Here is a 27195-nt window from a genome sequence, read left to right as displayed (position 1 = left end):
AACTAATTGTGGTAGATTAAGGCTGAGCATACATTTCCTCCTTCTACTATACTTGTCTTTCACTACAGAGGCTGCAGAGTCCAAAACTGAATTCCCAGACATCTTTCTGCCTAGGGACCCAGATGCAAATTGGCCTTACTGATTGGGTTTTTCTCATGTAAGGTTTGGAAAGCAGAAATGAGAAAGAGATAATCATCCTGCTGGTAAGCCCAGTGGTGGAGAGAGTGTTTTTTCTGCAGCCTTGTTTCAGTCTGATCACTAGCTCCAGTTGGTATTGAATGACACATGCTTCCTTAGTCCCTAACTCTCCTGACTGGGCTGATGCCTTTGGATGATCAACTCTGCAGGGATGTTCTGGGAGTGCTTCCTGGAGACTCAGTGCTGAACTCACTCCTCCTCTCAATGTTGTTCACACCCAGTTTACCATATCACACTCTTTCTGCTGATTGATTGTGGTTTGTGCTTTCTATAACTTAACCTTTTAGTCAAGAAGGTGTCAAGATAAGGGCAATCTTGTTTGATTTTCCAATGCTGGAAGAGCACAGCCCTTGATTATATGGTCTTATTCGATGCCCTACCTGCAAGTACTTTCCTAGGACTCTTCATTTGTAAGCTTGGGCTATGAGGACTTTCTTAGCCCTTATAAGATGGGTTTACATATTTTCCTATGTTTATTCATATTTTTATCAAGTTGTCTACAAGGAAGAGATCTGACTATCAATCATGGTATTGATAAGACCTATAATTATGTGAGGGACTTGGGTGTCATGTTATAAGTCACCTTAACATGGGAAGATTAAAATCTAATTGTTCTGCTGAAACAATATATGCTGTGAAATGTTTTACAGTTGCCATATTCATTGGGTTGAATGAATTTATAGTGTGGTAATGGAATAATTACTTATGTTGCAATAATGTTTTGTTTTCATATTTTGATGAGCTATCACCTTAAATCTTGAGTGATGAGATTCTACCCGAAGGGTTAAATGCATCGATGCCAATGGTTGAAAATCTGGCTGAAGATTAAAATACTAGATAAAATTTGAAAAGCAATTCCTGCTATGGGGTTCCTGTGTAATACAATAAGTGGGCACAGCTGTACTGATTCCTTGCAGGATTAGGTAAGATTATCCACACTGACTCTGAGGAGCATTCTCTCTCCATAGCATATGTCAGTGGTAGCTTAGGGTAGTTCAAATGTACAAGCTGAATAATTAGCGTATGTCTTTGTATTTTCAGAATATAGAAAGTGAAAGTGCTTACATAGAATAATCCCCCATCCCCGCCCCCCCCAATGCTAAAAACTAAAACTAGCTTCTGGCCCAAGAGGAGGGAGGGGTTTGAAGGTAGAGAAGGTAGAATATGTATGAGAACATCTTCACAAATTGAGGTCCAAGGTCCCTGTGGATCTCCTTGTTCAAAGGGTAATGAGTATCTCCAAGTGAGTGGGAGGATTAAGTGGCTGAGAATTTTAGTCATGGAATAAGTGGCTGAGAATTTTAGTCATAAATAACGAGTTTGTGTGGCAGTTGCCAGGCCCAGCTTAACTGAGTCTGTTTCTGTTTTGTTCTGTTTATTTGTTTTGTTTTTTAGATTCCTTGTAGAAGTGAAATCTTGTGGTATTTAACTTTCTCTGTCTGACTTATTTCACTTAGCATGATACCCACTAGATCCATCCATGCTGTTGTGATAGCAAGATTTTATTCTTTATATGGCTGAATAATATTCTATTGTGTGTGTATATGTACACACACACACACACACACACACCCCATGTCTTCCTTATCCATTCACCTATCAGTAGACATTTATATTGCTTCCATATCTTAGATATTATAAATGATGTTGTGCTAAATTCAGGGGTGCATGTATCTTTTTGAATTAGTGTTTTCATTTTGGGGGTTAGATACCCAGAAATTGAATTGCTGGGTTGTATGGCACTTCTATTTTAGGGTTTTGAGGAATCTCCACAGGCTTTCCATGGTGGTGCACAAATTTACATTTCCACCAACAGTGCATGAAGCTTTCCTTTTCTTTATATCCTTGCCAAGACTTGGTATTCCTTGTTTTTTTAAATTTTAGCTATTCTGGTGGTATAAGGTACTAGTATCTCATTTAATTTATATTTTTCTGATGATAAGTGATGTTGAGCATCATATACCTGTTGGGTATCTTTATGTATTTTTTGGAAAAATGTCCAAGTCCTCTGCCATTTTAAAATTAGGTTATTTATTTTTTTGATATTGAGTTGTATGAGTTCTTTATATATATCGGATATTAACCCCTTATCAGCTATAATATTAGCAACTATCTTCTATTCAGTATGAGGTTGCATTTTTGTTTTGTTGATGATTTACTTCACTGTGCAAGAGCTTTTTAGTTTTGTGTAGTCATTTATTTTTGCTTTTGTTGTCTTTGTTTGAGGAGACATATCTAAAAAAATAGCACTTTTCTTTTTGTCAGAGAACTTATTGCTTATGTATTCTTTTTTTTTTTTTTTAAGATTTTATTTATTTATTTGACAGGCAGAGCTCACAAGTAGGCAGAGAGGCAGGCAGAGAGGGAGGAAGGGAAGCAGGTTCCCTGCTGAGCAGAGAGCCCGATGAGGGGCTTGATCCTAAGACCCTGGGATCATGACCTGAACCAAAGGCAGAGGCTTTAACCCACTGAGCCACCCAGACGCCTCTGCTTATATATTCTTATAGTAGTTTATGGTTTCAGATTTTTCATTTAGGTCTTTAATCCATTTTAAATTTATTTTTGTGTTTACTGTAAGAAAGTGGTCCATTTCATTCTTTTCCATGTAGCTATTCAGTTTTCCAAGGACTATTTATTGAAGAAATTTCTTTCTGCTACAACAGAAACTTTATCATAGTTTAACTGACCATATAAATGTGGACTTATTCCTAAGCAATCTATTCTGTCCCATTGATCTATGTATATGTTTTTTGTGCAAATACTATACTGTTTTGATTACTATAGCTTTGTTGTATAGTTTGAAATCTGGGATCGTGATACCTCCAGCTTTGTTCTTTCTTGAGATTGCTTTGGTTACTCAAGGTCTTTTGTGGTTCCATGAAAATCTTAGGATTATTTATTGTAGTTTATGAAAATGTCATTGGTATTTTGATAGGGATTACATTGAAATTGTAGGTTGTTCTGGGTAGTATGGGCATTTTAATAATATTACTTCTAATCCATTAGTTTCATGTATCTTTCCATTTATCTGTGCTATCTCCAATTTCTTACATCCATGTCTTCTAGTTTTCAGAGTACAAGTTTTTCACCACCTTGGTTATATTTATTCCTAAGTATTTTGTTCTTCTTGATACAATTGTATATGAGATTGTTTTCTTAAATTCTCTTTCTGATAGCTCGTTATTAGTGAAACAATAAATTTCTGTATATTTATTTTTTTATCTTGCAATTTTACTGAGTTCATTTATTAGTTCTTACAGTTTTTTGGTGGAGTCTTTAGGACTTACTACATATGGTATCCTGTAATCCACAAATAGAAGCAGTTTTACTTCTCCCTTAACAATTTGAATGTCTTTTATTTCTTTTCTTGCCTAATTGCTGAAGCTAGGAATTCCAATCCTTTGTTGAATTAAAGTGGCGGGAGTGGGCTTCTTTGTCTTATTCCTAATCTTAGAGAAAAAGTTTTCAACTTTTCACAATTGAGCATGGTGTTAGCTGTGTGTTGCTCATATACGGCTTTTATTGTGTTGAGGCACATTCTCTCACTACTCACCTTGTTGAGAGTTCTTTTTTTTTTTTTTTTTTTAAGATTTTATTTATTTATTTATTTGACAGACAGAGATCACAAGTAGGCAGAGAGAGAGAGAGAGGAGGAAGCAGGCTTCCCGCTGAGGGTCTCAGGACTCTGAGATCATGACTTGAACAGAAGGCAGAAGCTTAACCCATTGAGCCACTCAGGTGCCCTGTTGAAATCTTGAATGGATTTTGAATTTTGTCAAATATTTTTTCTGAACCTATTGAGATGATTATATGATTTTTATCCCTTATTTTATTAAATTGGTATATCATGTTGATTGATATGCAGATGTTAAACTATCCTTGCATCCCTAAAATCAATCTCACTTTGTAATAGCATATGATACCTTTAATGTATTGTGAATTTGGTTTGGTGATATTTTTTGAGGATTTTTGCATCTATGTTCATCACTGATATTGGCTTATAATTTTCTTTCTTTCTTTTCTTTATTTTGTAGTATCTTTGTCTAGTTTTGTTATCAGGGTAATGCTGGCCTTGCAAAATGATTTTGGAAGCATTCCTTCCTCTACAATTTTCTGGGAATAATTTGAGAAGCTTAGATACTGACTTTTTTAGATGTTTGGTAGGATTCACCTGTGAAGCCATATGGACCTTGACTTTTATTTGTTGGGAGTTTTTTGATTACTGATTCCATTACTAGTAATCATTACTAGTAATCAGTCTGTTAAGATGCTATGTATTTCATTACTAGTAATCAGTCTGTTAAGATGCAATGTATTTCTTCTAGGTTGTCTAATTTGGAGACATGTACTTGTTCATAATATTATCTTGTGATCCTTTGTATTTCTGCTGTATTGGTTGTAATTTTTCTTTCATATCTCATTTTATTTTTTTGTGTTTTCTCTCTTTTTCTTGACAAGTTTAGCTGAAGGTTTGTTAATTTTTTTTTTTTTTAATCTTTTCCAAGAACCAGCTCTTGGTTTCATTGATCTTTTCTATTTTTTTTGGTTTCTATATATTTTTTTTTCACTCTGATATTTATACTTTCTTCCTTCTACTAACTTTGGTTTTTGTCCTTTGCTAGTTTCTTTAGGTGTAAAGTTAAATTGTTTAATTTGGGATTTTTCTTATTTCTTAAGGTAGGCCTATATCATTTTAAACTTTCCTCTTAAAACTGTTCTTGTTGAATCTTAACAGTTTTGGAACATTGTTTCCATTTTCATTTGTCTTAATGTGTTTTTTAATTTTTTCTTTGATTTCTTCATTGACCCATTGGCTATTTATTTAGTCTTTAATTAATTAATTAATTTTATTATTAACATATGACGTATTATTTGTTTCAGAGGTGCAGGTCTGTGATTCATCAGTCTTACACAATACACAGCACTCACCACAACACATACCCTCCCCAAAGTCCATCACCCAGCTACCCCATCCCCTTCATCAACCCTCAGTTTGTTTCCTGAGATTAAGTATCTCTTATAGTTTGTCTCCCTCTCTGGTTTTGTCTTGTTTCATTTTTTCCTCTATTTGTCTATGATCCTCTGCCTTGTTTCTTAAATTCTACATATCAGTAAGATCATAGGGTAACTGTCTTTCTCTGATTCACTTATTTTGCTTAGCATAATACCCTCTAGCTCTATCCACATCGTTGCAAATGGCAAGGTTTCTTTTTCTGATGGCTGTGTAATATTACATTGTGTGTATATATATCACATCACACACACACACACACACACATATATATATGCATATGTATATACACACATACATACATACTGTGTATGTATCTATGTATCATCTATCACATCTTCTTTATCCATTCATCTATTGATGGACATCTGGGTTCTTTCCACAGTTTGACTATTGTGGACATTGCTGCTATAAACATTTGGGTGCAGGTGCCCCTTTGGATCATTACATTTGTGTCATTGTGACCCAGTGGTTATTTAGTTATGTGTTGTTTAGTTTCCATATGTTTACGGTTTGGTTTTTTTTTACAGTATTTTTCTTGTAATTGATTTTTAGCGTCATATTGTTGTGGTTGGAAAAAGTGCTTGATATGATTTCAATCTTCTCTAATTTATTGAGAACTGTTTTATGGCCTAACATATGATGTATCCTGAAGGATGTTTCATGTGTGCTCAAAGAGAATGAATTCTGCAGTTTTAAGTCATTTGTTCTTCTATGTTTCTCTTAAGTCCATCAGTCTAATGTGTTATTTAAGGCCAATGTTTCCTTATTGATTTTCTCTCTGGATGATCAGTCCATTGATTTATGTCAGGTATAAAAGTCCCCTAGTATTATTGTATTGCTCTCTATTTCTCCCTTTATTTTTGTTATTATTTGCTTTATATATTTAGGTGCTCCCATGTTGTGTGTGCATATAACTTAAAATTGTATTCCAGCTCACTAATTTGCACTTCTGTTGCATCTATTCTGCTCTTGAACCCTTCTAGGATATGATTCAGTTCAATTATAACTTCTGTTTACTACTTTCTTTTATTCTATCTCTATATTGACATTCTTGCTGTGTTCCCCTATTCTTTTTCAAAAATCAGTAATCATCTTTATGAGCATTACTTTCAATTCTTTATCAGGCAGGTTGCTTATCTCATTTCATTAAGGTCTTTTTCTGGGGATTGGCCTTTTTCTTTGGTTTGGAACATATTCCTCCGTCTACTCATTTTGCCTTTCTCTCTGTGTTTGCCTGTATCCCTTAGGTAAAACAGCTATCTCCCTCACTCATAAAGGAGTAGTTTTGTGTAGAAGCTATTCTTTATGGTCCAGAAGTGCAATCCCCCTGGCCACCAGAGGCAGGCATTCAATGGGAACCCTTCAGGTGGGCCCATGTGCCCAAATGGTTGTGATAGAGCTACAGCTCCTACACCAGGTAGATGGTGCTTGGAACACTTATCTGTTCTGGCTATAGTTTGGATGCTAAGCAGGGATGACATGGAGCAGAGTGCTCAATCAGCCAGTTATGGTATGTATGCAGAGCCTGCCTTCTAGTACTAGCAGGCTAGAGGAAAAGCTCCAAAAGTTACATTCATTTGTTCTGTCACCAACAAGTTAGGAAGAGATGCAAAAATGGTGTTTACCAGTGCTTTTATCCCTATATAAAGATTTATTTATTTATTTAATTTAAGAGAGAGAAAGAGAGCATGAGACAGGGGGAAGAGCAGAGGGAGAGAATCTCAAACAGACTCTGAGCTGAGCATGGAGCCTGATGCGGGACTCAGTCTCATGACCCTGAGATCACGACCTGAGCAGAAACCAAGAGTTGGACGCTTAACTAACTGAGCCACCCAGGTGCCCCTGCTTTTATCCCTGTATAAAGTCCCTATAGGTTCCCATCCTTCTGGCAGGCACTTTAAAATGAATTATTGGGTTTCCTTTGATTATGGTCTGTGTGCTTTTTAATCTGCTACTTTTTTACTATATCGCAGGGTGAGTATGTTTGTGTGTGAACACTTTAAGGATTGGGTCTTTATTTCCCATGATTCTCTTGGTCTTAATCCTGTTGATTCTTAATACCAGATGTATTGGGGTTTTGTCTTTTCAGTGCTGGCCACCAAGTTGGGTCCCTTATTGGAGCATAATCTCTTCACTCTTCAGGGGAGAGTTCTCTATGTTCCATCCCTCCTCATTGAAGTGTTGCCTCCTTTGGAGTAGAGTGCTGGACAAGGCTGTCTCTGCCCCTCCCACTCTTCTTGATGAGTCTCTTTTGTCTTTTGTTGTTGGCGGGGCCCTGTTCACCTAGTTCTTAAGTCCTTTCAGAGTAAAATTATTGTATGTAGTTATGAATTTGTTGTGTCTGTGGGAGGAGGAGAGTTCAAGGTCTACCTTTGATGCCATCTTGAACCCCTTACTATCTCATTGGTATATTTGATTATCTCAAAAGATTACACTTCTACTTTCCTCTTTGGGAATCTAGACATCTGTAATTAGAAAGACTTCTAAACATTCCCCCACCCTCACCTCACTTTGGAGGCATATTGTTTCACAGACCTCTGAGGATCTTGCAGTTTTAATCAAATTGTTTATTGGCTTTCTTTAGTACTGACCAAGGAGTTGTCTTTCTTTGGTCCACCAATCAATTACCACATGACTTTCTGCTTTCCAGCTCTGGTTTCTTTTCCATTCTTGTAGGTCTTGGCCCTGAAAAGTTCCTGTCATGAAGTTTTAGTGGAATTTTATAAGAGAATAAAATTAAATGTGTGGAATCTTAGTTTCTTTTTTAAGGCAGTTTCCTCATCCTGAAGGGAGGTGGCTATATCTCCCATTCAGAAAGCCTCCCTACTGTCCTAGAGAATGTGAGGTTCATCTGGGAATTTGGCTGCCTCTGGCGAAGTTTAAAATCAGATTTTTGTTCATAGCTGTATTGTTCTCTGAGACTCAATCTGCCTTCTGGGGACAAGATAAAGGCCCCTGTCCTGAATTGGGGCACTATCTTCTCTCTCTCTCTCTGTTTTTTTTCCTTCAGTATTCCACCCTTTATTCTGTGACTATGTGCAACCCCAGTTTGTTCCCTCTCTCAGATAACTTGAGTTGAGTCCATGCCTCTCTGAGGTCTCCAGAGCTTATTTTCTGGAGGGCATCACTGGGACTAGAACTCCTAGAAATTTTCCTATGCCACTATCATATTTCCCATTCTTTTCTTGTCCCTCCAGATGATGGGTTACCTACTTTGCTAGGTATTTTTCAAAGACTAATAATGTTGTTGTTGTTTTTAAAGATTTTATTTATTTCAAAGACTAATAATATTGTAATGCATTATACCTTAAAACCTTTTTGCTTTCAAACAGTAGCTCTTTTATACCTGTAGCTCAAGGAGTAATAAAGGTGGAATATTCAGACAGTATTTTAGACTGAAGGTTTCTTCTTTGGCATCTGTTTATGTAAAGCCACCCTATGAGAATAAAGATTCTCATTTGGGAGATAAACTAGCTAATTCTATGGAAGGTAAATTAATGTAAGAGTAGAGTTTTTGTATTCCTGAGAGAAGATGCTGCTTTGATGATTTGGTTCTGCAGGCTTTCAATGTATTGATATTCTAATCTCGCAGAAATCAACTGGATTTCATGGAATTTGGAGTCATTTGAAAGACAATCTGTTGGAATCATTTCATGAATTCAGAGCATTCAGAGAAAAAGTGTTTGCTCAGCTATGGTGATTGAAAAATTGAAGAAAGCTAGAGTAATATGTCATGCTTGCTTATATACTGCTCTGATGCCAGTTCAGAATAAAAGCTGAACTTTGTTTTTGAAAGCCACCATGGAAAGTGGAAACATTGATTGTGGATTGCTGAGTGATGGAGTATTATTTTCTTATTCAGAAATAGAAGCATCCTTGCTTCGGTGGTTTGGGGAGATAGCATCAATCCTTACTATTGCAATAGAGGCCAGTTGCTTTCTTTCTCTCTCTCTCTCTCTCTTTATTTATTTATTTATTTTTAAATTTTGAAAGAGTAAATATTTAAATGGGTAATACAGAAAAGTTCTTGCCAGTTTTCCTCTGTGGGTGATGGCTAGGAGTTAAAGGAGAGTCAGGCAGAATTCTCATGTAAAGAAAAAATATATAGAGATTATATGTAATCCTTTTAAAGCAAGGACATTGGAATCTTGATTTGCAATTGGCCAAATTGAGCAAACTTTTCTCTGAAAAGCCGTTTTAAGAGAAAAAAAATTATGAATTTTCTTAAGCCCTGTGATTAGAGTGTAATATGTATTTATGTTTCCCCCAGGCACCACACAATAAAAATGGTTAAAACCTTTAGTCCTTTTAGTAGTTCACAGTTTTATTGCCAAAGTTATTTTGTAGATTTTATGCTTAAAGCAAGGTCAGTGTATTGCACTGTATAAATTATTCTAAGTAATTGCTCAGTTATTTTATAGCTTAGTCACAGGATTTTTTCATTATTAAACGTAGCCTTTCCTTTAAAGTTAGGATGAGAAGGGCAATATAAATCACAGGGCAGCTTGCCATTGGGGGTTTTAGCTTTACCTGTGATAAGGGTTTAATAACAATCTGGCCCAGACACCAGTTCCCTCTCAATTACCTTTCCACATGGGCATTAGTTCACACTGTTTATTAAAAACTCCCCTTGTAGTTTTTAAATGGAGTGTTTCAGATTAATGGCCCCCATGGAGTTTAACTTCATTGCACTTCATTAAAGCTAGATTGTACAAAAGGTTACTTCAATTAAATCCAGAACGCGACCTTAAATCTGTATAGATTTTTTCAGAAAATGTGATAAAATTGCTCTGCCAATCCTTTGAGATTAACAAGGCAACATCCCTTTCAGTAACTGAAGTGCAAAACTCGTGAGCCTGTTCTGAATTTTCATATTGCTGTACACTTGGATTTTACAAAATTAGAAACCAATCCATGGAAAGAGTCTGGAGTTAAAAATGGATCAAGTTACAGGAGAACAGACCCACCACATGGGACTAGAGTTTGTGAAACCTTTAGTTATGCTTGAATAGATATTATAAGCCTAGTGCTTTAGGAAAGAATATTTTTGTTTCCTACGTAATAAAAATATTTTTCTACATAGTTTGGTTTGTGTCTTCCAGCACAGAAAGTGATATAAAATTTTCTGAGAGGTTTTCTCCCTTGGCTACTCCAAACTGTAAAGCATAGCTTGTGGCAGTTCCTAACCATTGTTCCTCTGAAAATTCATGGTAATTGGAAGCATTAATTACCCATCCTACACTCTGAGAATGTAGCCTCATTATCTTGAGGCAATGTGTGAATTGATGCTCATTAACACCGTAAATCAGTAGCTCAATTTCATCTTTTTGTGGGTTTCAAGTGACTGGGTGAAACCAGTCCAGATCCATTTTCTCCTTTTTTTGGATAGATGAGATGTCAAAATAGTATATTCTCCCAACCAGTAGTTGTATCATGCTTATAATTTTAAGAACTCTTATATTGTAAATGATTTCAAAAATTGTATTGATTTTTATTCTTAAAAAAAGTTAAGTTGAAAATTACTAAGTGGTAATATTATTTTTTGTCTTTGTATGTCGTAGCTGCGGCATTTCTTCCTATTTCTGAATTTGCATTTTTGCTGTTCTGCTTTTTAGCTGGTATCTTTTGTTCTTCGTCTAGATTTTGTGCACTTTCTTTGATGGAAAGTGGCATTTACCAAGGGATGCAAAATAATCTAAGCATGTATTCAAATATCTCACATATGTACCTGACAATATTCACAGCACTATTGTGCACAAGGTTAGTACTAAGCACAGGGAGATAAAGTGATGGTATCTGAGGAAAATGACACAAAAACCCTTCCACTGGATACGCTCACATGTGAGTAACTCCTTTGGGTGAAGACACTGAAGCACGGAGTTTAAATATGTTATTGTATGATAATACAATGTATTGTCATACATTTAATGTATACAATTAATGTATGTATAACATTTGATGGCTCAGCCATCAAATGTTAGTTCATTAAACTAGCATGTTACCTATTTGGACCCTCAGGGAATTATCAAAGAATGAATATATTATATTTTGATTTAAAGAAATGGGCAAGTTGAGAACATGTGGTCCTAGAGAAAGAGAGCCCCATCTTGGAGTCACAGTGGGATAAGGATTTCTGGGCAACCAGAAGAGAGCATGAGGACTCTGGATACCAGGTATTTGAAGTGAACTGAAAGCAAACTTTTCTTATTTTAGAATTTGGTTTTGGGCCATCAGCACATAGTGTAGCTTGACTATTCTCAATGTATGGTTTGGGGAACCTTGGAAATTCTTGAGACCCTTTCAGTGGATCCAATAAGTCTACATTTTCACAACAATATCTGAAGTTCATTTGCCTTTTCCTTCTTCTCTTCTGAGTATACAGTGGAGTGGTAAAACAGACTGAATACAGAAGCAGATAGGAGGATCTAGATGTCTTCTACTAAACAAGATATTAAAGAAGTGTGAAATATGTGAAAATAATGGGCTCCTCTGACTATTCTCTTTTTGTTTTGAATGATATTTTTCATAAAATATGTTACTTATGTTAATATGTAATGAATTTATTATTGTTATAAACTGAATTAGTATTTGAAAAATTTTTAGTTTTAATTTTTAAATGTGATTTTAGTATGGTAAATATCAACAAGTATTAATTAAATAAACAAAAGTTCTTTGAGGCATTTAACTTTTGAGTATAGTGGACTATTTTTCCAGAGAGAGAGTGTGGGGAGAGAGGCAGAGGGAAAGGGAGAGAGAATCTTTTTTTTTTTCTTTAAAGATTTTATTTATTTATTTGACAGACAGAGGTCACAAGTAGGCAGAGAGGCAGGCAGAGAGAGAGAGAGGAGGAAGCAGGCTCCTTGCTGAGCAGAGAGCCTGATGTGGGGCTCGATCCCAGGACCCTGGGATCATGACCTTAGCTGAAGGCAGAGGCTTTAACCCACTGAGCCACCCAGGCACTCCAGGAAGAGAGAATCTCAAGCAGACTCTGTGCCCAGTATAGAGCCTGCTTCAGGGCTCTAACTGACAATCCTGACATCATGACTGGAGCTGAAATCAAGGGTCTGACTCCACTGACTGAGCCACCCAGGAGCCGGATGTGTAATGGGCTTCTGACCCAAATGTTTGTGAGATACTCTTCTTGGTGATGAAGACTCCTCCATACTACAGTTTGTCATATGTTCAAGAATTTCCTGTATGGAATGCTGGCACTTGGAATTTTGATATCCTGGGAATATCTTTATGCATGTACTTCTTCAAATATGGTTGGGGGAGAAAAAATTTGCTAAATGGTGCCTTTTTTAAAATCATTGGAGTAAATATAAAGAAAGATGTTGTCACTGTGGGAGTGGTAGGGAATAAGTAAGAAATAGAAGAATTAAAAAGAAGAAATTGACAGTGTCTAACAGGCTTACTCCTCACTTTCTTTTGGTGTAATTTGAATTTTTAGCTTTTGAATTAGAATATTTAGCCACTCTTTAGCCACTGAAAAGATTTTTGAGTGAAATATCAATTTGTATCAGACTTAATTAAAATCGAAAAAGAGTATTTGGAACCATAATGTCTCAAATGAGTATGGATGCACAGTTGCAAGTTGTGACCTGTCAGTTGAGAACCGGAAATAATTGGATTCCTTGCATTGGTATAAGGCATGGAGGTGGCATTGTGTAGTGATGTGGAGAGTGACTGGAGCAAACAGCAAATGGAGCAAAACCAGCTCATACAATGGATGATTAGAATTCAGCAGTGCTATTGAGAAAAGTTTGCCATATGACTAAGCTGCCCAATTCAACCCTGACTAGAAGATAATTGGCTTTACTTTCAGGTAGGAATAAATTGGATAATCCCACTGAAGGACTCTGCCTTGGTTGGGGTCATATGCCCAATCCTTGACCATGAGCAAAAATCAGAGATGGAGTACCACTACATCAACTTCTACTAGACATAGGATGGAGAGGCAGGAGAAACAGCTCCCCATATGAAGTGATGCCTTATTCCAGAAAAAAGGAGAACAGAGCAGAAAACAAACAACCTTAGTCAAGTCCTAAATAACTTTGCAATTGGATTTTTACAATAACTTCTCCACTGGTCTTTCCGCTTTAGTTATTTCCATCATTACCAGATCAATAATCTCTCTAAACCCATTAAGTCATAACAACTTTGAAGTTTATATGTTGTACATTAGGTCTCCAGGACTTATTTATCTACTGGTTGCCAGCTTGTACCCTTAAACAATGTCTCTCTAGTTCCCTCACCTCCATTCACCACCATTCTATTCTCTGTTTTTATGTTAGAGTCCACCCATAAGTGATACAATATTCTTGGAGAGTGATCTTAATTTCCTTGTTTCCAAGTTGTTAGAAGAACATCTTACTTTTTTTTCTTTTTTCAGCAATTGAAAAACAAATTGTTTTTCAGCAATTACTGTTTGACCTTTATTACAATCCTGTTAGGATTGAATCACCCCTAATAGGTAAGGAAATTGAGGCTTAAAGCATTAGAAAATGTGTCCAAATTCATGCAGAGTGATTAGATAAACCAGCATTCAAATTAAGATATTCCTAATACAGGCTTGCCTGTTGGAAGACCATTTCTTTATATCAACTAGAACATATAGAAAAGTGCTGGGATCATTACAGGTGCTGAATGTGTATTTATTTAAAAATTAATGAAAATCCCTCTATAAAAACAAAATGAAACAAATTATTAGTACCACAAGGCAACATTCACTGTGAAAGACTAGGACAGACTTTTTGTTCCTCACTGATAACTCTTTCAAGCTACTAAACTAATTTCAGTTTTATGATTTGGAAAATGAGCATCATAATTCTTCTTGATGTGAATTAGTCAGGGTGTGACTGGACCATGAAGATTCAAGAGAGTTTATTGGAATGGTCATGAGTCATAGTCATAGTTATGAGAGTTTTGGAAGATAAAAAGCAGGAAGATTAGGATCACAAGACTTTCAAGGTCATACAGTTATAATGGAGCTGAGAACCTTGGATAGATCCCTGATCTACAGCAACTGTTAATTGTGAGAAAAACCCTCTTCCAGATTACCATCTTTTATTTACATTTAGGCTTTTCTGAGTGACTCTCACTCAGAATTCTCTGATTTCAGTATTATTTCTGAGTTTGGAGGAAGAGTGTATCAGTGAAGTACTCATTTGCAAATATCAGAAATAAACTTTGGCTCATTTAAGTATAAGTTTACTAGAAGAAATATTAAAAGAATCTATTACAAGTCTTGAGGACCATACTCAAAATATGCAGGAACTCACTGAATCTAGGCAGCTTTGAATAGCTGCTTCCTTGATGCTGCTGTGCTATTAACGCTACTGTTACAATGGCTTTACAGAATCTCTACTATCCTCCTAGCTTTGTATCACTTTCTCCAGATCCTAGACCTGGGCAAAATCTCTGATTGGTCAAGCTTTGGTTATGTGCTTCTGCTCTAGCTTCCTGGGAGCAAAGAGATCAGATAACTGCTCTCTCTTTGACTTCTGTAATGGGAAATGTTCCAGATAGAAAGTGTGGGTGCTGCTTTTTTTACTTAATGTATTTTGATTACTCTTTTCTTTGAATTTCAAGATTCCCACTCTTTGAAGAGCTGGGTGAGCTCTTGAGTCAGCCTTGGCCTTTGTCTTTCTATTTCTTTCCACCTACCTACCATGTTATAAAAGTTGTAGTTAAGGTTCTCTGAATTTGACAAAAGTCCAATGGTCACAACTCAGTTTTGGTTTTAGTGCTCTGCTGACTTTCCAGGTCTCTGGTTTGACTTAGGTTTATAATTCTAATATTTCTTATTTTCTTGCCAGCACATCAATGTACTTGAAAAAGATTTAAAGATATTGTATCTACTATTTTATCAGTGTGCATATCTTGTATTTATATAATCATACATGGAGAAATAGGATTTAGGACTAGTTTTTTGTAATTGCTGTGTTAAAAAGAATAAAAGTATACATATGGGAGGTAGTGAAAAAAATGATTCCTGGGGGGCGAAAGGAGGAAGAGGGAATATATTTAAATAAACATGCTCAGGTGATGAATCAACAAGGCCAAAGGGCTATTAATCAATGCTCAGTAGACAGAGCCAAATATAAACATCATGATATACTTTATTTGGATTATTTATTGTGAGCTGAGTATTTCTTCAATTTAAGTACTTCCTTATAGAATAATACCCCAAGCACACACAGACTGGTGAGATGAAAGAGTCAGAGCATAAAAATATGAATATAATCATACAATGATCATATGATATAATAATCATATCAAACCAATAGTATGCATTAGAGTTTAGTGTCATTTATGGGATCAGCATCTATTTGAACTCTCAGCATATCTTTTTGGGCTCTGCAGCCCAAGAAAACCTCCACAGTAGATCTTCATGTTGAGAGCCATGCTGAAGTCAAATGCTAATCCTGAAGTTAACTTCCTTTAATGACAACCAGAAGATCAATAGGAAGAAAGTGTCTCTATTCCTTTAAGTGGTAGGATTAAATTTGGTCACTTCTCACTAAGTTAAAAGAAAGTCTAGTTAATGGAATGTATTGATGAAGAAAACACAATTCAGTATGTTGTCAAATTGTTCTGAATTTGCCATAATGGCTTCAGAGGGACCCTTGATTGAACTCTCATATCTGTAATTCTTGTGTTGGATTTGTCTGTGTAGGCATGCTCTCTTATGTAAGCATGAACTGCCACACAAACTCTCCATTCTTCTGTTACCCATATTCTGTATTTTGTAAACCTGTTGTGAGACTTTAAATATTTATAAAACTTTTATGTATAATACCTACTGATGCTAATTGATCTAATAATTGATGCTAAATTGATACAATTCATTGATTCTAAGGTAGGATGGATTTTTCATTGTTCTGCCACTTAAATGATCAACTGAGCAGAATGCAACATGTAGTATTAAATTGCACTGCTGAAACTGCCAGAGGTCAAATACATGCCTTTCTCCTGTAATATATGTAGTAATGTTTCATTAAACCATCAATATGGGAATATATAAATGACTTTTCCAGGCAAGTTACCTCTTAAAGAACTTCAACTTTTTAAAACTTTGACTTGTTTGAATGGAAACCATTTTGAATTGCATTGCCCGCCTCCTGAATTTATTGATAAAAGCACAAGAAAGCATAAAGATTAATCAAATCCATGTTTCCTTAACACACATGTTACTCCTTATAAATAGAAGATGTTGAGTAAAATTTAATATTTATAAAATGCCCTCATATTATTAGCATAAAAACTATTATCACACCATTCTGTATGATGAAATATACTCAGAAATTTGTGAGATGTGGATGGTTCAAACTTCTATTTATATGCTTGAAGGAAATATGGAAAGCAGAAAAGAAAACAAAGATGATTAGAAGCTCATAAGGCAGACATAATTATTTCTTAATAAAGTTAATATGATACTGTCTATATGCTTTTCTAGTACATTCTTTTTTTAATTTTTAATTTTTTATAAACATATAATATATTTTTATCCCCCAGGGTACAGGTCTGTGAATCGCCAGGTTTACACATTTCACAGCACTCACCATAGCACATACCCTCTCCAATGTCCATAACCTCACCCCCCTTCTCCCAGTCTAGTACATTCTTAACTTTTTAATATATCATGAACATTATCTCATAGCCTTTGATTGTCTTAATTGACTTACATTCTAATGATCACATAATATTCCATTTCATGGTGATACCTTCATTTTCTTAATCAATCTCCCATTGGTAGAAATTTATATTTTCTCAATATTTAGCTATTACAAGCAATGTTGCAGTGAATATCTTTGTACATGAATCTCAATGGACATCTTAATCAGTTAACATATTTAGCAAGAGTTCATGGAGCACTGACAATATGTTAGGCAATATTCTAGGTGTTTGGAATACAAAAGAGAATAATCCTTGCCCTCATAGACTTTATATGCTGGTAGAAGAGACTGACAAAGATCTAGTCCATAGTAACTACTTTCAGATGATAGTGACATGTTTTGTGAGGCAGTGGCTTGCAAACTTCTTGTTCTCAGGACTCCTTTACATAACTGAAAATTATTGAGGACCCCTAAGAGCTTTTGCTATTATGGTTATATCTATTTATATTCACTATATGAGAAATTAAGCTGAGACATTTAAAAAGATTTATTTATTAACTCATCTAAAAATTATAAACTCAATACACTTTAAATAATAATTTTTATAAAAATAACTGTATATTCCAAACACTCCCAAAATAGTGAGAAAAATGGAGTTGTTTTACATTTTTGTAAAAAAATTTTTTTTTAAAGATTTTATTTATTTATTTGACAGACAGAGATCACAAGTAAACAGAGAGGCAGGCAGAGAGAGAGAGAGAGAGGGAAGCAGGCTTCCTGCGGAGCAGAGAGCCCGATGCGGGGCTCAATCCCAGGACCCTGAGATCATGACCCGAGCCAAAGGCAGCAGCCCAAACCACTGAGCCACCCAGGCGCCCCCATTTTTGTAAAATTTTTTAAGTCTAATTAACAGATGGCAGCTGGATCTCATACCTTTCTATACACAGTCTGTTGTGTTAATGATTTTGGTTGTATTAGAAAAAACTCAGCCTCATATACATATATAATTAGAAAAAGAGTATTTTAATAACTTTTTGACATATTGATGGGCATTCTTCTTTGATAATTCACATAACTTGACTAGTGGAAGCTTTTTAGAAGTTAGTTCCAGGGACGGCTGGGTAGCTCAGTTGGTTGGACGACTGCCTTCGGCTCAGGTCATGATCCCGGAGTCCCGGGATGGAGTCCCGGGATGGAGTCCCGCATCAGGCGCCCAGCTCCATGGGGAGTCTGCTTCTCCCTCTGACTTTCTCCTCATTCATGCTCTTTCTCACTGTCTCTCTCAAAAAAAAAAAAAAAAAAAAAAAGATTTAGAAGTTACTTCCAGTGTAGAATCTGAAGCTATATTGATAAACTTTTATACTATTATATTAAAACCCACTATTCTATCTTGAAATTTGAATGGATTTGTTATACATGCATGATTTTGTAATGTTATACATTGGTCATTTTGAAAATATTGGTTTATGACTTATGCAGATCTTCCAAATATTGTCCCACTTTAAAATATTATACTCCAAAATCATGTTCATTTCTATTATCACCAATATCATTAGAGAAGTCTTGAGGTATTGGGAAGCTTTCATCTGGAGATATATTGTTGGCAATAAACACTCTCCTTGAAGTGAGAGAGCCACTTTATTTAATTTTTGCAAATGTGTGCGTGAAATGCCCAATTCTCAATAACCGTAGTTCATTTGCCATTCTTTCAACTAAAAATGTTTCCTTAGAGTGCTCGCTTCGGCAGCACTTATACAACTGGAATGATACAGAGAAGATTAGCAAGGCCCTTGTACAAGGATGACACATAAAAATGTTTCCTTAGAAAACACTGGCTAGGGATGCCTGGGTGGCTCAGTGGGTTAAAGCCTCTGGCTTCAGCTCGGGTCATGATCCCGGGGTCCTGGGATTGAGCCCCGTGTCGGACTCTCTGCTCAGTGGGGAGCCTCTTCCCCCTCTCTCTCTGCCTGCCTCTCTGCCTACTTTTGATCTCTGTCTGTCAAATAAATAAATAAATAAATCTTTAAAAAAAAAAAAAAAAAGAAAAGAAAACACTGGCTGGGGCACCTGGGTGGCTCAATTGGTTAAGCCTCTGCCTTCGGCTCAGGTCATGATCTCAAGGTCCTGGAATCGAGCCCCATATCAGGCTCTCTGCTCAGCGGGGAGCCTGCTTTCCCCCCTCTCTCTCTGCTTGCCTCTCTGCCTATTTGTGATCTCTCCTTCTCCCTGTCAAATAAATAAATAAAAATCTTAAAAAAAAAAAAAAGAAAGAAAACACTGGCCAGCTAAGTTCACAACTCAAACAATCACAGAAGTGATTTTTTAAGGTGATTATCTCAATTAAATGTGCAACAGAAGTGCTTTATGTATTTTTCTCATTTCATCACATAGGATATTAAAATAACCTGTGCCCAAAGATTGAATTTGATAAATTCAATAATGTATGTTGCATCTTTAAGGTAATCCCTAAGTCTATAGAACATGTTTTCCTATTACGAGTGCGTGGAGGTGAAAAATACAATGACTGTTAGCAGAATTTGCTGCCTCTGCCTTGGTGTGTGCTAAGTTTCCCAGCATTTTACCTGTCATTGCTATTGTAACATCAGTGTAAATGTCAACACTGGAAAAAGCAAGTATGTCTCAGTACTATTATGAAATAATACTTGCTTCAGCCTAAAAGAGTCTTAAGGATATCCATGGGTTGGTGGACCCCATATGGAACACTACAGTCTTGGCGAGCAGTCGTAGAGTACCTCTTTCTTTCAAGAACGGTGGTTTCTTGCTTTTCATTATTTTAAGATCAGGAGAAGCAGTTATTTAAGCATTTGGTTTAACTTTTGCATTTCTAACACTAAAAAGAGTTTTTGATAATTGTCTCTATTGGAGTTTAAAAAACAAAATATGTAATAATGACTATTTAAGAGAATAAGTGTAGCAATAATAGCATAATTTACTGAATGCTTATCATTCAGATACTATTGTCAAACTCTACATATACTTCGTTTAACACACAAGGCAACCTTTATAATAGGTAGGTACTATTTTTTTTTCCGTCTAACAATAAGGAATTTAGGTAGTAATGGGGTTAAATAATTTATGCAAGTTTCTTTTAGCTAGTAAGTGGCAAAGCCAAGCATCCAACTCAATTCTTTTTAACTCAAAGACCAGTTCTGTTCATCACTACCTCAAGTTACCAATAGAATATTTTATATCCTAATTACCTAAATGAAAATGTGGTATTCTTCCAAGCATACATGTTAGTTTATCATGGACTTCTCTAAACATAATCATTCAAGTATTATGTCCTCCACGAAGTCTTGTTGTCTATTTGACCTAATTTAAATTTCCCATTTTAGGATTTTAATAGTTTCATTTATTACATATATCAGTTTCCCATTATTACTGTTATTCTTATCCCTCCCATAGTCTCACTTATTATAAGCTCCTTTAGGTCAAGTATAACATCATATGTAACATCTTATTCATCTCTTAGAGTATATATGGAGATTAACCATTGCAGCAATAGTCTCCTACCCACTAACACTCTGTGAACTTCAACTCAGCTGTGTGATAGATTGCAAATTGTCATAATCCCTTTGGGCTTCCTGTCTTCAGGAAGTAGAACATATTTTGCCCCTTCCTGGATCTGGTCTGACCTTGTATTCACTTTGGACAACAGAATGCAGCAGGAATGATTTGTGCAAATTCTAGGCCTGGGCCTCCAGGTTCTGTTTTCTCTAAGAAGCTGGCCTAGCCACCAGGTGAATAAACGTTATCTAACCTGTTGGTGGATGAAAGAGCCTGTTTTATAGAGGTTAGTCATCCCAGTTAAGCCATCGTAAACCAGCCAGCCCCTGGCCAACCATGCAGCTGACTGCAGTTGTATAAGTGATCAGCCAAGATCAGCTATGTGTGGCTGGGATTGTCAGAGCTACTTTGATAAAGGTGGCTCAAATTGCCAACTCACAAACTGTAAGCTAAATAGAGGTTGTTGGGTAAGTCAGGGTTGGTCAGAGAAGCAGAACCAATAGTATGTGTGTATTTATATGTATGTGTGTGTATACATATGTATGTATATATGTGTGCATGTATATAAGACATATATATAATATATATGATATATATAGTATTATATATAGGGTGGATTTATTTTAAGGAATTGGCTCATGTGATTATGGGACTAGCAAGTTTGAAATCTGCAGAATACCTTGTCGAACTAGAGACCTAGGAAAGAGATGATGTTTCAACTTGAGTCCAAAGGTAGTATAGAGGCAGAATTCCCTTTTCCTTAGACCTTAGTCTTTTTTTAAGCCTTCAGTTTATTGGATGATGCCCACCAACTTACTGGAGAGTAATCTGCGTTCCTCAGTGTCTATAGATTTTCATGTTAATGGTAATCTCACCTGAAAAAATACCTTCAAAGTGATAGACTGGTGTTTGACCTAAAATCTGCGTCCATTGACTAGCCATGTTTACACACAAAGTGACCATCACAATCCCCAGGTTTAGAATGTTTTTTAGGGAACAAAAACTATCTGATCCACTTTGTATCCATCATCTCTGCTGATATCTGAACCTTGCACTCTGCAGTCTTCAGAATTATTCAGGAAAGAGTTACAAACTTTACTAATTTGAAAAGAGAAAATAATTTTCTTCTCCACAAAATTTTAAGCTTTGAAATATATATTAATAAAGCAAATAGTTACATATGTTGGCAATAATTTTCTATAAACAAACTTCCTCTCTTTGTGACTTTAGCTGAATAAGACATACGTCCAAGAGCAAATCAAAGCAAATATGTAATTGTCTTTCCTGAAAGGAGGTTTGGTTTTTGTGTAGAAAATTATTTTATTTCTTATCTAGTAAATGTTAATTGACCCCCTTCCTTGTTCTATGCCAGACCCTGTGCTAGACATTCCTTCTCAGCATTAATCTCTGCTCTACGGGTACAGAAGTAAACCAGAACATCTTGTTCCCATAGGAGTTCATTCTTTTCTTAAAACAATTTGCTGTTTTTATGTTCTGTCTTTATTCTGTGTGTTTAAGTACTTTCACTAGAATAATGTGCATTGGCTGTTCTCATGGAAGAAATTGCTCCTTTTTCCCCTCACTCCAAAAACAGTATAGTATTGAACTGGTCCAGCACAGTCCTTCTTGCCAGTTCTTTTTCTTCATTTTGTTCACAGATCTCTTGAGGCAATGATTACAAGCAGTGCATTGTTTGTGTTTCTGCCTTTTGGCAGCAAAAAAGAGTTTAAAAACACTCCAGTAAGGTTATTTCCCGTGCTCTGAAATAAAAGAACTAGATGAAAGTGCTACTCGCTTGAGATCTGCAAAACTTTCCAACTTCAGCTAAATCTTGGCTTTTGGCTCTTCTTCAGTTCAGAAACAAGGGAATCTGCCTTCTTGAAAATTTCTCATTTGACTATAAACATTCTAAATGTATTATGCTATCTTTGAGGCAAAATTTATGTTAGAAAGTAGATCAAATTCTATTAAGAACCACGTACAGGAACCTTAATGTGTGGTTATACTGGCTGAACACTTTGCAAACCTTATCTAATTTAACCCTTATAAAAATTGTGTAAAAATTAGGTATTAAATTAAGGAAAGTGAATAATAATAATTTGTCTAAGGATACTTAGCTAGTAAGTGGCAGACTGGGCATGAACAACTGAGTCTGACACCAAAGCCCAGGGTCCTGTTCACTACATTAGACAGTCTGACAAGATCAACAAATCAGAGCACAGTTTGCAGGTGCTGGTGCACTTCCAGCTCAGTGGTTAAGACCGCAGGTCATAGACCAAGACTGCCTCCGGTCAGTTCTTTGTTGCTTTACTAATTAGCTAGTATTTACTCACTCTGTGTCTCAGTTTCTTTCTCTTTAAAATGAGGATTTAAAATGATCTGCCTTTTGCTGGGGTTGTTATAGGGATTAAATGAATTAATACATGTAAAGTGCTAATACTGCTCGACACATACTAAATACTCTCTAAGTGCTACTTATTCTTGTAAAAATGCATGAATCTTTTCAACACAATACCCATTTTTGGGTTTCCTGTGCAGCTACATCAATAATCTTACATTTAGTTGTGAGTGACTTTTAGATTCAAGTTGTTTTTATATGATACCGAAGGACCAAAAAAAAGCCAGTTTGGAAATAAGCCAAACTAAATCCCAAGCCAACGAAAATATTAGACTCATTATTTGATGTTCTGAGAAACAAAAGCAGCAACACTTTTTATAACACAGCTTTTTAAAAGTCTTTCTGTTAGTTGCATCATTATGACAAAGGCAAACATCAATTTATAAGATGAAAGAGGAAAGAGAACTGGTAGGGAAGTCAAGACTTTTTTCACTGTGGTTCCATGCCATGCCCTCTCTAACGGTAATGCAGAGAGTCTTGGAGCAAATTGTGGAGTGGTCAAAATGATAGGAGTTAAGCATGGGTTATTTTCCCAGGAGTGCCCAAGAGTACCTGTGCATCTTAGACAAATCAATTATCCTATAACTCAGTTTTTCCTGTTGTAATTGGTGAATTAAAGTTTTTACTTAACTGCTGCCTGAGAAGGTCTCAGAGCACTTGTCAATGAGCACCTTCTAAGTGGTTTGATATATAGAGTAGAAACATGGGGCCGGCTGGAGCTTCATCTTTTTTTTTTTTTTTAGAATGTTCAATATAGTAGTAATTTCATATTATTAAATGTGTATGTTTTCAAAAGGCAGTTACAGTTTCAATAACAACTCTTCTTTATACTCTGGAAAATTGGAAAATACAAAAAAACCATTAAGAATAAAATAAAAATAATTGTAACCGCACATCTTATATCAATCTTATATATATTGGTGCATTCATTTCCATTAAAAGATTGTTTTATTTATTTATTTAATTTTTAAAGTTGTTGTTTTAAAGTGTTCATGTGGCTGGATGATTTCTGAAGATACAGGATAAAATGAAAATCTGGTTATTCATGTCAGCCCCTAGAATGGAGTTAAGTGGTACTTGATGCTACTTATTTTATCGTAAATTAAAAAAAAAAAAATTGAGCTGAAATAAAGGTAGAATTTGTTAACCTGAGAGAATACCTCTGAGATTTGTAAGTCAAAATAATGCTGTATTGGCCATTCTGACATGAAAGGTGCTGGCGTGCTTGACTTCCCAGGAAACCGCACCAGAGCCAGAGCTGGAGCTGGCGGCAGAGGGTAGCTGGATCTGGAGTGGGAGCCCGAGCAGGAGCAAGAACTGCATCCAGAGGGGGAGGTGGAGACAGCCCACGAGCTGGATTCCATGGAACAGGAAAAACTATAATTTCATATAGGTTATAGGTTGGAGAAGTCATTGCTACTATTCCTACTATTGGATTTAAAGTTGAGATGGTAACATACAAGAGCCTTGGATTCCAACTCCAGGATTTAGGAGGACAGAAAAGTATCAGGCCATACTGGGGGTGTTATTATTGCACATGTTAATATTGCACAGATGCAATCATTTCTGAGTAGGTAGTTGTGATGGAGACTGAACTGGCATTCCCAAATAAGAATTAGTTGCCATATGGAGGAAGAAGAGTTGAGGAAATCCATTTTAGTGATGTTTGCAAGTAAATAGGACACCGAACAGGTCATGACTCTCTCAGAGATGGCAAGTTTACTTGGGTTACCTGTGTGGAAGGATGGAAAATGGCAACTATTCAAAACTTCAGCAGCCAAAGGCATTGGCCTTGATGAGGCAATGGAAGGGTTCACTGGAACATTAAAGAGAAAACAATCATTCAATCACGTCTGCACCTCTGTAATGAAGACTATATCACATTTCTTTTTGGAAATGTGTTAAGTGTGCTTCATGCTACTAAATGTTAAAAATGTGTGATTGTTGACATATACTGCTGACTGCAATATTTGTAATAAATATACAGAGTATTTAGTTGGGAGGGTAACTCATCATGATTGAACCAAATGTTCAGTGTAATGTAAAATCCTTCCTTGCTTTCTTGTCTTAAGTATATATTCTATTTGTACGGAATTCTTATTTAAATTGAGTCCCACCAAAGAATGTACTCTTTTTTTTTTTTAAAGACTTTTAAAATTTATTTATCAGAGAGAGAGAGGGGGAGAGAGTGAGCACAGGCAGACAGAATGGCAGGCAGAGGCAGAGGGAGAAGCAGGCTCCCCGCTGAGCAAGGAGCCCGATGTGGGACTCGATCCCAGGACGCTGGGATCATGACCTGAGCCGAAGGCAGCTGCTTAACCAACTGAGTCACCCAGGCGTCCCAAGAATGTACTCTTATTGAGGAAAAGACCCTCCTATTTTTGAATTGCAGTTGCAGTTTGTTTGCATAAACACTAATAAATATCTTAACTAAAAAAAAAAAAAAAAGGCTGAATTATCAAACAGTTTAAATAATGATAATGTGAAGAGGAGTTGTAATTATGCATAAAATATCATGATTGTGTTACTTTTGGTTAGGCAGTTTCCTGCTGGGGGTTCCACTTTTAGAGGTGGTGATCTTTGAGGACTGACAACCCTGTGATAAAATAAAGACATGAAGCTTGACAATGGGTCTGGGAGTTCAGGTGCCTTTGGGGCACCATCTCCAAGCCCTTGGGGGAATATCTAAACAACCTTGTTGTGTAACCCAACCTTTTCTATAAGATGTAAGTCTCTCATGAATGGCTGGCAATGTCGGATTTGGTTGTCCAAGTGGCAATAGCAGTGAAGTTACAGTTATCATCTGAAGCCACACCTGCCCTGAAGCCACATTGTGTCTAATTCTCAATAACCTCTTCTCTTGAGCTAACAAATAAGCACAATTCTGCTTAAGGTTAGATTTATGAAAAATAACTCACTTCATTTTTTTTCCCCCATCCACTCTTCTGAGAGTCTATGGAGAAGCTTAACAATGAAGATTTTGTATAAGACAAGGTGGTATCAAACTTCCCCTTTTGGGGCAGTCTGTGATGAAGTCTGTTATGCCAGCTGGCAATTATAACTTCTGCTTGCTTTCCCAGAGCAAGCCAGACCCTTTATTTACCACAATCATAACAGACCAGCCTATCCATTATGTTTCTAGGATGTCTTAAGAGTTCAGGGCCAGTGTGTTCTTCACAGCACAATTCACGTCCGTAATTTGGAATGTCTGAGATACTCTCATAGGAAAATAAATTACAGCGTCAAGTTAATGGCTTGTACCTGAGCTCAGAGAATGAACCGTAAGGTCAGTCAGGGCAACAGGTGTGAGCTATCAATGCATTTAGTAGGTTATGCTTCCATACACAGTGCCTCAACATTGGAACATAAACTTCTGAATACTGGACATGATAAAGGACAACTTATAACTTTTTGTTTGTCGAAGGTAAGAAATAGACCATGAACACAATATCTCTGCAAGTGCCTCTAATTCTTCCAATGATCCCGACACAGAGGAGGAAGGGAGGGAGGATGCTAGAGACAATCGGGAGAGGAGGGCATGGTCTTCTGTCCCCTTTAACTTCTCTGTGTGTCTTTAGCCTACTTTTCTATCTACTGAATGGACTAAGACAGAGTCCTAGGAACTATTTGGTAGCATGTTCAAAGCTAAGTGTATTAACTCTGTGAGGCACATACGATACCTGGTCTAACACCCAGCCAACAAAGAGGCAGGTTCTGACTCAGGAGCCATTGATACCAGGGCTGAAGAACTGGGTCTACTGACCTCCAGACCAGACCATTATGTTGGTTCCATCCTTCTGGAATTGAAGCAGGAATGGATTTATTTTTCAATTCATTTATTGTATTCTTTGGTTCTGGGACTTATTTTTGTCACTTTCTTATATTTTCTCTCTGTTGGAGTTCTCACTGTATTCATTCTTCTCCTGAGTTCAGTGAGCACCTTTTATGACCATAACTTTTGAACTTTTTTTTAATCAGATAAATTATTTATCTTCATTAATTAAGGTTTTCCCCTGAGGTTTTATATTCTTTTTTTTGGAATATATCCCTCTGTTTTTTCATGTTTCTTGACTCTCTGTATTGGCTTTTATGCATTAAATAGCCACATCTCAGTTTTAAAGGAGTGACCTTGAATAGAAGATGAACCTCATTGTTTCATCCTGACCGAGATCTAGGTTGTCTCTCAAACATTTGTGATTGTTTAAGTGGCCTATTATATCTTTAATATGCCCTCAACCCTGTAGTGGAGGGTGTGCCAAGCCCAGTCAGTGTTCCAAAGGGAAGGATGACATTCAGCATCTAGATTCAGAATGTTTGGAATCCAGACCCTCAACAGATTTTAAAGTATGAAAATATATATAGTCCTGTGGGACAACAAATGTCAACCCTGCTCGCCACAAGCGACAGGTGAACTGGAGTTCCCATGGGTAGCAGTGGCA

General features: G+C 36.4%; 2 pseudogenes; both read left to right on the top strand.

The window, feature by feature from the left end:
- Nucleotides 1–27195, top strand: part of LOC131820678 (ADP-ribosylation factor-like protein 1) — a 136481-nt pseudogene that overhangs the window by 108147 nt on the left and 1139 nt on the right.
- On the top strand, nucleotides 18562–18653 carry LOC131820714 (U6 spliceosomal RNA; annotated as a pseudogene).

The sequence above is a fragment of the Mustela lutreola genome, chromosome 18, assembly GCF_030435805.1.
Source record: "Mustela lutreola isolate mMusLut2 chromosome 18, mMusLut2.pri, whole genome shotgun sequence".
Classification (NCBI taxonomy): domain Eukaryota; kingdom Metazoa; phylum Chordata; class Mammalia; order Carnivora; family Mustelidae; genus Mustela; species Mustela lutreola.
Note: the sequence above shows the minus strand (reverse complement) of the source record. Positions and strands in the feature narration are given on the sequence as shown.